The sequence below is a fragment of the Sphaerodactylus townsendi genome, linkage group LG07, assembly GCF_021028975.2.
Source record: "Sphaerodactylus townsendi isolate TG3544 linkage group LG07, MPM_Stown_v2.3, whole genome shotgun sequence".
Lineage (NCBI taxonomy): Eukaryota > Metazoa > Chordata > Lepidosauria > Squamata > Sphaerodactylidae > Sphaerodactylus > Sphaerodactylus townsendi.
In genome coordinates, this window is record NC_059431.1 from 30,885,525 (window position 1) to 30,896,439 (window position 10,915).

Sequence of the window (10,915 nt, forward strand, 5' to 3'; positions counted from 1 at the left end):
TGCCGTTGCCTAATTAAGAACAAGAGTCTGGCATCAATGTTGAGGGCAGCCAGTTTTGTCCAGAGAAGTTCTCTCGGCACAGAGTCAAAGGCAGCCTTTAAATCAATAAAGGCAGCTTAGAGTTTGTTATCTGAATTGATTGAGTATTTACTGGCTAGGTGTAATAGCACCAAGGCGTGGTCCAGAGGAGATTTCCCCTTGCGAAAGCCTATTTGTTCAGCCCCCACTGCACCAGAGTGGGAAAGCCACAGCTGAAGTTTAAACCAGAAGTGACGATATGAATAGGGAGGTCAGCAGTTCTATTATTGTTGCTGCTTCAACCTTAAGCCTAGCAGAATATCTTTGTCTTTCAGGCCCTGCAGAATTCAGCAGAATCTGGGAGGGCCTGGGTCTCAGTTGATGGAGATTTCCACCTGGCTCTGGTAGAGGAGAGATGGGGGGCCAGGTTGTCCCCAGTGGAGCATAAAACCTTTCAGGGATTGTAATGCAAGGTGGTGATCACAAGATCATGAGCAACCATTTCAAATGCTCTAGTAATAACAGCAGTGCTGACTTTCCTCGATCCAGTGGAGATGTGTGTGTGGGTGACCAGCACAACCTCTTCCCCAAGGCCAGGCTGGAAGTCAACTTGAAATGGGTCCAGGGCCGAGGTATCCTCAAGAACAACATGGAGCTGTTCCACCACCATTCTTTTACCCAGGAACAGAAGGTTCAGTACTGGGTAGTAATTAGATCCAGAGTTTTTTTTCTCCCAAGAATCACAACCTCTTTCAACCTAGAACATAAACTCTCTGGAAACATCCCTGAACTCAGGAACAGGTTGGCAATATCCACCAGAGAATTCCATACTCCATCTCTGCTTGCTTTTGCCAATCATGATGGGCTCACACCTAAGTGGCAAGTAGTTGACTTCACAGCAGCTAAAATTCTGCCAATATTGGCTCTGGAGAGCCAGCTGAAATGGTCTAATATGGGACCTGAAAATGGCCAAAGGGCCCCCTGTTCAGTTAGTGTAATAGTACTGGCAAGGAGGTCTTGATGGAGTGATAGTACTTATCTACTTATCACTAAATTCTTAGATCCCTCCAGGAGGGACATAACAGTCATTACCCTATATACTTGGGTTGGGTGTGCGCTAACAGATGTAATGGAGGTTACCCAATTTTTTTTTAAATGACCTTCTCTGCCATCCTATAGGACTTCATAAACATACTATGAGATGTTCTTGCAGTTTCGCCATGAGTATGTCGCCAAACTGTCTCTAGTCTTCTAAGTGGGTTGCCGGCGGGTGCTAGCCAGCCAGGCCAAAGTCAAGACAGACAACAAGCAAGGGGTAGTCTGGAGTCAGTAGGCAAAGACATAGTCCAAAACAGTCCAGAGTCAGAGCAGGCAGAGAGCAAAGTCGTTGTCCAAACAGTCCAAAGTCAGGGTAGGCAGCAGGCACAGGTGTGATCAAGGCAGCCCAGAGTCAAGGCACACTCAGGAGGTCAGGGAGAAGGACGGGGGTGAGAGGAAGACCAGGCACATGGAGCTTATCAGGAAGTACACTCATTGCACCCAGGCAAAGCCAAGCCCAAGAAGGGTTTATATTATAGGGGATCCTGGCTATTCAGGATAGGATCTTGCAAGGACTCAGTCCTCGTCAGATGCAGATGACTCCATTTCGCAGAGCCTTCTGCAATACCTAGCAGCAATGCGAGCACTTCTCCTTTTACTCTGTAACTATGGCCTCTGCCTTTTGTCTCCTTCATGCAACTGGCTCATTCCTTGGCTGTTCTAAGATTCCTGATGGCTCTCCCAGCTGTGTACAATTAGGCTCTGCCTCAACTCTTAGGGAAAGGCATGGAGCTGGCTTTGCTATTTGTGTCTCTTTGCAAGGAGCCAGCTCTGAAGACTGTGTCTTCAGGCTCTACATCAGAGTCTTCAGCATCCAGGGACTGGCTCATGACACTACGCTCCGACTTTTATCATCCATTACTCCATGATATACTGAAGAGCTAAGTTGATGCAAGTGCAAAGAAGGTGTATGTGTATGAAGGGGGGGATGTTGGCAATGACTTTATGCAGATGGCTATGCCAGTCTTCTGTCTAATTAGTTGCTGGGTGGGTGGGGTATTGGATCCTGCAGAGCATTCTGGAAACCAGTTGGATCCATTAGTCTCCAAGGGCAAGCATAAATATGCTCAATGCCTATGCAGGGAGAGGCTGAGAAACCAAGACAGGTCTTCAGAACAAAGTGATATGACCATGACGCTCTATAAACACAGGTCAGATCTATGTCCACCCCCAAGAGCAGAGAGAATCCCAGTGCTGCCATGAAAGACACTAAGTCTGAAGCCTGTAAGGAAGAACCTGCATCTGCATGGACATTGAAATCCCCCAGGATTGTCATTTTGGGAAACCTCAAGGCCCAGCCCAACACCACCTCTGACCTCGCCAGGGTATCTGTTGGTGCAATAGGCAGGTGGTGCCCCAGCAAAGTAGCCAAATTCTCTTCAGTATCCCATGCCAGGCCAACATCATCAATGCTAGAGATTGTTGGGATGGAAGTATCCCTAAAGGAGAAATGAGCAACACCACCCACATCTCAGCCTGGCCCTTTGCCCATGACTGATGAAGGACCAGAAACCTGGGGAGCCAGTACTTTCAGAGTGACTGTCTCGCTGTCCTTCACTGAGGTCTCAGTCACATAATCCTGGTCCACCCTGTGCATTGCAAAATAACTCTGCAATGTTTCTGTCTTATTATTGGTGGACCTGCTATTGCACAGCATCAGGGAAGGGTTCATTTTCCTAGCCCCATCATTCCAGAAAAGATAAAATTATGTTAAATCCTGAAATCCTTAATCAAATTTTAAGTTTGAAAAACTACATTAAAAATCTGTCAAGTGTGGTTACATATATCAGCATTTTACACTAATGTAAAAATACTTTTTTGGCAAAATTCCACTTGTACACATTGGGATGTCGCCCACTTACAAGTATGTGACAGCCTAAAAATCCCCTATAAATCTTCCGTGGCAGAGTGAGGATTATGAAACTGGATCTCCCAGACACTACTCTGTCCACAGTAACAGATAAACCACAGTGGTTCTCCCACTGGATGTTATGTTCATCCTTTTTATTGTCAAATGCATTTTCGTGTAGCTTGACTACAAAGACCGCTTATATTTTCTCCTTTCCTGGCCTCCTTTCCTAACCCTCTGTCTTTGCTAAAAGAGCCTTTTTTCCTTTTGAACTGTTTGCAGTGTATTTGTGCCACTGTACCCATGCACTCACTCTCCACTGGACTTGCATTTCCAGACGCTTCTCTAAAACACACACTTTGTCCCAGCACAGTATGTCATGGGTGTTGTCAGGGTCTGTTCCCCCGCTGTGTCTGACAGGGAGGATGATGGCCTGTCATGCCGGTCTTTTGACTCCAACGGAGGTGAGACCCCTGAAGCCAGACCCGGCAGCAGTGACTCATTGGAGGATGAGGAACCAGCTGCAGCCACACCGGCCTCTGACGGCCTCACAGAACCAGGGCCAGCTCAGCAAGCAGAACAGTCCCAGAGCTCACCTCCAGCCCCCCACAGCTTGCAGTCCTCCTGGTTCCCTAGAGCAGTGCCGGCAACAGCTGCAGCGGGACCGGACAGAGCAATGGCGATCAGCCAGACTGGCTGCTTGCAAAATGTGAGCGCTCACAGACTTGGCTCTCTGAAGCATGACAATTAGTCCCACATGGATAAAAGGGCTGGTTGCTGCTTCATGCCTTTGTAGATGGCAACATCTCATGTTAATGGCTGCCCTGCTCTGAACTGTGTGTTAGACCTGACTTCTGGATTACAACTCTGTTTATGGACTTTGCTGAACTGATTCCTTGTGGACTTCCTTGTATGACCTTTGCTGAACTTGTGGACTTGCTTTGTATGAACTTTGCTGCACTGGGGCTCATGGACTTAGTTTGAGTGGACCCAGCTGCACCAACGGAGTGGTGAGCTTCGGTGAGTTTCTTTGCCTATCTTATATGAAGTAAAGCTGTGAGTGTTCAATACACCTTGCCTCGTGCCTCCTTTGTGGCCAGCCCGTGACAGGTATTAGGACTATATAGCAATTATGCATTTATTAATAATGACAAGCACAACCTGAAACCTTAGTACATAAGGTTGATATGTGTACAGCAATGTATGAACATTTTCATTTGGGTAGGGATAAACAACTATGAAATAGCTCTTATACTGACGAGGACATGGATACTTGTAGTGGGTAGGGTTGTTTTGATTGCACAAGCAACCCAGCTTCTTCAGGAAACATAGGAATGCTGACAGAGCACCCTGAAATTTTTAAAAAATGCACTCCCTTACAATGTTTCAGAGGAAGTCTGAGACACCTTTACAAGATGAATGGCGCCCGGAGAGGACGTAGCGGTCTGGTGCTCCGGTATTTTTGAAACCTTTTTAGGATTTTCAGTGTTTAGGCAGCGGTTGAGGGGTTTTCCTACCCTCCACTACTTGAGAGACTATAATTGGCATCCTGCTCCAATGAACTCAACGAACTATTATGAACTGTACAAACTTAGCAAATTGGTGTAGGAGACCATAACTCTGTGATGGTGTGGCGGTTGGTGCAGGCTGATGCGTTCCGGTGGTGGTGGTTCTCCAGCCCCCAGGCTCGACAATTAGTGACCCATGTAGTAACTGAGGTAACAGGGAGGTCCGTAGGGAGCCACTGGAACAGGCAAGAGGCGGGGGGGTCAGTGGCAGGGATCCCCGTGCAACTTTGACCACAGCCATGATCTTGTGGAAGGTCGGATGGAGCCTACGACGTTCACCCATCTCAAAGGATGCCTAGATGGAGTTAAAGGGGTCAGTGGCAGGGATCCCCATCTCGACATGGTAGCCCCTACAGTGGAACCTAGAACATGACAGTGAGGGGGGGGTAGCAGAGCCCCAGAACAACTTTGAGAGGGGGGGGCTGTTGGCAGAGCCCTAGAACAGCTTTTGAGAGCCTTTTGCGCTGTGAAACCCTGGAGAGCCCCCCTCCTCACTGAGGTGAGGCCGCATACATTAGGCTCATGGCGGCTGCTCTGCACAGACGCTGGAACTCATTCATGCTGGATTCTTCAGTGCATGACACTGCAGACTTGGTGTTAAATTTCATTTAGCTCATGTAAGGCATTAGTAGATTTAGTGTTCTTAAAATCTGACCAGCAGGGTTTTTTTCAAAATAGTGTTTAGATTAACAATATAACCTAGGTTGATATATATTTACCGTATATACTCATGTATAAAGTCAATTTTTCAGCACATTTTAATGCTGAAAAAGCTCCCCTCAACTTATATCGCGGGTCATTAAAATTTTTTTTGTGTGTTTTACTTTTACACTTGGCCAGCAGGGAGGCGCTGTTTTATGCTAGCGACACACCAAATTTCAGGAGTACCCTCAAAAGACACTCCTGATGATACCAGCCAAGTTTGGTAATGTTTGATTCAGGGGGGGGTCCAAGATATGGACCCCCAAAGGAGGAGTCACCAAATTCCCCATTGTTTTTCAATGGGAGCTGATAGTGAATGAGGGCTACCCTTTTTGAGGTCCATAACTTTGGATCCTCTGAGATTAAACTTCCTCAAACCCTGGCTGGTCTCATAGGAGGAATCTCACTATGTCCTGAATAGGTTTGGTGAAGTTTAGGTCCAGGGGATCCAAAGTTGTGATCCCAAAGGGGTGTCCCATCCCCATTGTTTACAATGGAAGGCTAATATTAGAATTTCCATTTCTGTGATAATATCCCTCACCAAAATCTAAGTTGGGTTCACATTTAGGACATACAGATGGTGATGAGAATCCAGTTTTGAAGGATTTTTTAACTCCTGTGTTTTAGCTTGGTTGCTGATTGAGGCTAAAAGGTTTTTTGTACTTTTAAAGTTACTGTTGAGACCATATTGTTCTTGGTAGACCCTCTTTCCCACTTACAAGAGCCAGTTTACTGTTTTTTCTTTGAAATAAATATTCAAAAACATTTAACTACTACGATGCCTCAATTGATGTAATTTTATTGTGAGGTATCTATTTTTTTATTTTGAAAGAATTTACCAGAAGCTGCTGCAAATTTTCCACCCTAAACTTATCATTAGGTCAATAAGTTTTCCCAATTTTTTTGTGAGGTAAAATTAAGGGTGCCTCATAGGCTTATATGCCTAAACTTATACCTAGAGGTATATCTGGTTACATTGTAATGGTGCAGTGTAGGTAGGATGTTGTTGCTGTTATTAGGTTATATTAGTTAGGTTTCTAGATTCAGGTTTATTGAAATTAAGCCATCTATTTTGTTTAACCTTATGCTAACATCCAGGTTTAAATAGTTATATTAATTGTAAGGAGCAGGGGCGTGGGTATAGATTTTTTTTATGGGGGTATGGGGGTAGGGCCACACCCCACCCGCGCCCACCTAGGGCATGGCCACACCTCCCCAAGCCCCACCCTGGCCTAGAAACATAAAAGCAGCTCTCGAGGCCGGGGATGGCAGGCCTCCCCCCTGCCCTGCCCTCCCCTGCCCCCCACCGAGGCTCCCAGCCGGCGGCCGGCAGTTCCTTCTGCCCTCCCCTCTGAGCAGAGGCATAGAGAGGGAAACTTCAAGACCCGGTGTAAAATCATGCCCTCCGAGGGCATGCCACTTTGTGTTGCTGGAATCCAGCCCCAAAACAGCATCACTTTCAATGAGATTGTTTAAACTAGAGAGCCCAAATTCTCCTTTTAAATCCACCTGAAAGGGAGAGTCTGGAGTCCCTAGTTAAACAACATTAGAGAAATGATGCTATTTTAAGATGGATTATCCTAAGCTCCTAATAAGATAATGAAATACACTTGAATTCCATTTTCTTGAAATGTTCTCAGTGGCATAGGTGTTATAAGAGATACCTAATCTCCTGAACAGCTCTGATGTGCTCTTTTGTGAAACTGTTACCTGATTTATACTATGAAATTAGTAATTTTAGCAATTTTAACTGTATTTCTTAACCTTGTTTTGTTTTAAAACTTTGTCCCGTTTTTATATGCCAATAAAGGCTTGTGTTGGTGGGGTGGATTATCCCCCACCCTGAAACAGCATCACTTTCAATGTGGTGTAGTGGTTAAGAGCAGGTGCATTCCAATCTGGAGGAACCAGGTTTGATTCCCTGCTCCTGCCACTTGGCTAATGGAGAGGCCATCTAGGGGAAGTCTGATTAGCCTGTGCACTCCACTACCTTAAGCCCCAGCTCACAGGGTGTTTGTTGTGAGGGAGGATGGGCAAGGAGATTGTAAGCTCCTTTGAGTCTCCTACAGGAGAGAAAGGGGGATATAAATCTAAACTCTTCTTCTTCTAAACTGAGGACCTCAGATTCTCCTTTAAATCCATGCCGAGAGGATGGATTTAAAAAGAGGAAGAATCTAAAGGGGAAGGAGAACCCTGCTTGTCAGGGAGTTGCCAATTGTTGGCTAGAAGTACCCAAAACTTTCAGAATGTCTTTAGGAGACTCTCCTGAATTATACCACCCAGGTTTCAATGAAGTTTGGTTCAGGAGGGTCCAAAGTTCATGGACCCTCAAAGGTCAATAACCCCCCATCTTATTAGCTCCCATTTGGAAATAATGGGGGGATAGGGCACCCCCCTTTAACACAGGAGTCCATAGCTTTGGACTCCCCCTGAACCTAACACCTCACAAAACCTAGTGTGGCACATCAAACACTCTCCTGATAATACATCCCTGGTTTGGTGAAGTTTGGTTCAAGTGTCCAAAGGATTATGGACCCTCAAAAAATGTAGCCCCCCATCTTCTATTAGCTCCCATTGGAAACAATGGAAGAGGGGGACACCCCCTTTGGGAGTCCATAACTTTGGACTCCCTGAACCAAACTTCACCAAACCTGGGTGGCATAATTAGGAGAGTCTCCTAAAGATACCCTGAAAGTTTGGTGTTTCTAGCTTAACAATTGCACCCCTGACAGCAGGCTCCTCCCAAATTTCCCAAGTATCATCTGGAGAATCCCCCAAACAATCCCTGAAAGTGTGGTTCTGCTAGCCCAAACAATGTGCCCCCTGCATGCCAAAAACCGAAAAAACACTAAAATGTTTTTAAAACCCACAAACGGAGGGGTGGAGCTTCGGATATGAATGGGGGGGTTGAATGCAAGAACCACCCCCCCTTACCTACGTCCTTGGTTGTGAGCAAGGTTATTGTGGGTGGGTTGTGTGGAATTGTATTTTTGATATAGTTCTGTTCTTTGTGAAATGTTAGGCTCTTGTGAAATTGTGAAATGTTATGTTATTGCTGCTAGGAATTATCTATTATGTTATTATGCTATACCGTGTGGAATGTTAGATTATTGTGGTTATGTGATCATTATATTGCTGTTATTACGAAATATTACATGTAATGTTAGTATTATTATATATGTTGAGTTCCTTGTTATGTCTTGTTAACCTGATACATTTGGGAGGCTATTGCATTTGACTACTTGCCTTATATTTGTATATTACGTTATTATATATTATTATGTATCATTTTGCCGTTGTGCACTGCCCTGAGCCCTCTGGGGGAAGGCGGTATATAAACTAAATATCGAATCAAATCGAACCTTTACACTAAAAGCCCAAACCAGAGTTTTGGAGGATGAATCTTTCACTGGTTGTGGCATGGGCTCATGCAGATGGAGGTGCCCACCCCACTGGTGAAAGGGGCACCCCCTCTAGTGGTAAGGGAACCAGTGGCGAGTACACCATGCCACTGGCCACCACATATAGAGGATTGGCCAGAGAGAAGGGATTCCTGGTTGTTGTTTTCAGGAACCCTCCTTTATTTTACTTTCGCTGCCACCATTTACTTAAGGATATCTAGAAAACCCACACTTTCTTCCTAGCCACCAGTATTTTTCAAGGATCCCCACCTCTCAGTCACTCTTGCTTGAGGGAAGTTCCACCACAAGGGTCCCTTAATTAATAATTTGGAGGGGAACTCACAATGGTTGGGGTTTCTAGTCAGTCACCCATGTTATCAATCCCACACACTCTGAACCGCATTGCTGGCACGAGGGAATTTGAACAAAATTAAAAGAAGTTTATTTTTGAAATAAAGTCTCAACTTTGCTTGGCTCAGAAATAATCCACAAAGAAGCTTTTTTGATATTTTGGTGGTTCTTCAGACTTAACATTACACAGACTTACACTTTGCATGAGTGTCTTTCAATAAACAATTGGCTTTAATATTAGTTACTCTTTATCACAGGAACACACCTTGACTTTATTCTTCTACCACCACTACCCACTGTTTCCACACACCCTCAGTCCTGGCCCTGCTGAGGGTTTCAGCCATTACACAGCCTCCCTCACTCACACACACTAAACCCTCTCTGCTTAGAGGTTTGGGGCCCTCTCCAGACTTGTATGGTACCAGGGGCTGGACAGACTCCTAGAGTCCAGTCAGTGTCCCACTGACAGAAGCCTCCTGGCAACAGCTTGGCTCTGCACCCAAAAAGCCAGAAGCCCTTCCTTGGCCTCACTTACAAGCTTCCTCAGCTTGAAGAAGAGTTACTAGAATTCTGTCAGCTATTTGAGCTGGATCAAGAATCCCTCTTCTACAAAGTCCAGAACTGAGAGACGCTCAACTCTTCAGACTCTGCTCTCCAAACTGAACACAAGCTGTTCTCAAACTGATCTGTTGGATCTCATCTGTGCTACTGAGCAGGAACTCCAAGCTATTCACTTCAGCACACACAAGACTGTTCTGCTGTCTCCTTCTCTTCTGACAGGATCTGCTCTCTGTCCGAGGCAGCACCTCCCCCACTTTCGTCCTTTCCCTCCTGTGCGCCACGCTGCTCTCAGCAGCATCACAGCCTCCCAAAGGCGCCCGGCTGTCCCCCCATCCAAAAGGCGCCCGTTGAGAGAAAGAGCACCTGGGATGCTGCTGGCTGACTGAGGCATTTGGCCTGACAACAGCAACTTCAGAGGCAGACTGCGCTGTCGCTCGCCCCTCTCAGTGAGGGAGTGCTGAGGAGACCGGCAGCCTACTCTCCTTGAGTGGCTAGCCCGGGGAGAATAGGAAGGCAGGGGAAAGGCCCTATCTTGTCAGCATTATATCACCCCCTAACATTGGCCATAGGCAACTGTGCCTCCCAACGACCAATCACATTGGTTCTATGTAAATTGGGGCCTGCTGCCGTGTTACTTTAAAGTGTCACCCAGGCCTCTATAAGCAGGACTGTTTCACACCAACCCTTCAAGGTGGGGCAAGTCCGTTACAGCACCCATGTCTTGTGGGAGTGCTGTGGAGGCCTGTGACACCCATCTGATGTGGAATTGCATGCAAATGGGGGAGGAGTATTCCAGGGGCAGGCCCAGGGATGGAGTTCACAGCAGACGTGTGTGCTTTCAGCCCCTGGACACCACCGTGGCAGTCCCAATTTGCACCACGAATTTTGTGGCACAAGTTTCTTACCTTTATGGGGTTTCCTAGGGACAGGAGCAAGGACGTAGGTATAGATTTTATGGGGGGTTCGGGGGCGGGGCCATACCCCCACCCAACCCTGGGGCATGGCCACGCCTCCCCAATCCCTGTCCCCGGCCTTAGCACTTATAAAAGCAGCTCTCCGAGGCCAGGGACAGCAGACTGCCCTGCCCTGCCCTCCCCTGCCCCCCACCAGTTCCTTCTGCCCTCCCCTCTGGGCAGAGGTGTAGCTAGGGGAAATGGAGCCCAGTGCAAAATCTGAGTTTTGTGCCCCATATGTGAATCAGCCACTGTGATGCTGGAATCTACCACCCCCAAACAGCATCACTTTCAATAGTGTTAGAGCCCAAATTCTCCTTTTTAAAATCCCCACCTTAAAGAGGAGAATCTGGGGTCCCCAGATTAAAAACAACATTGAAAGTGATGCTGTTTGGAGATGGTTATCCCCACCCT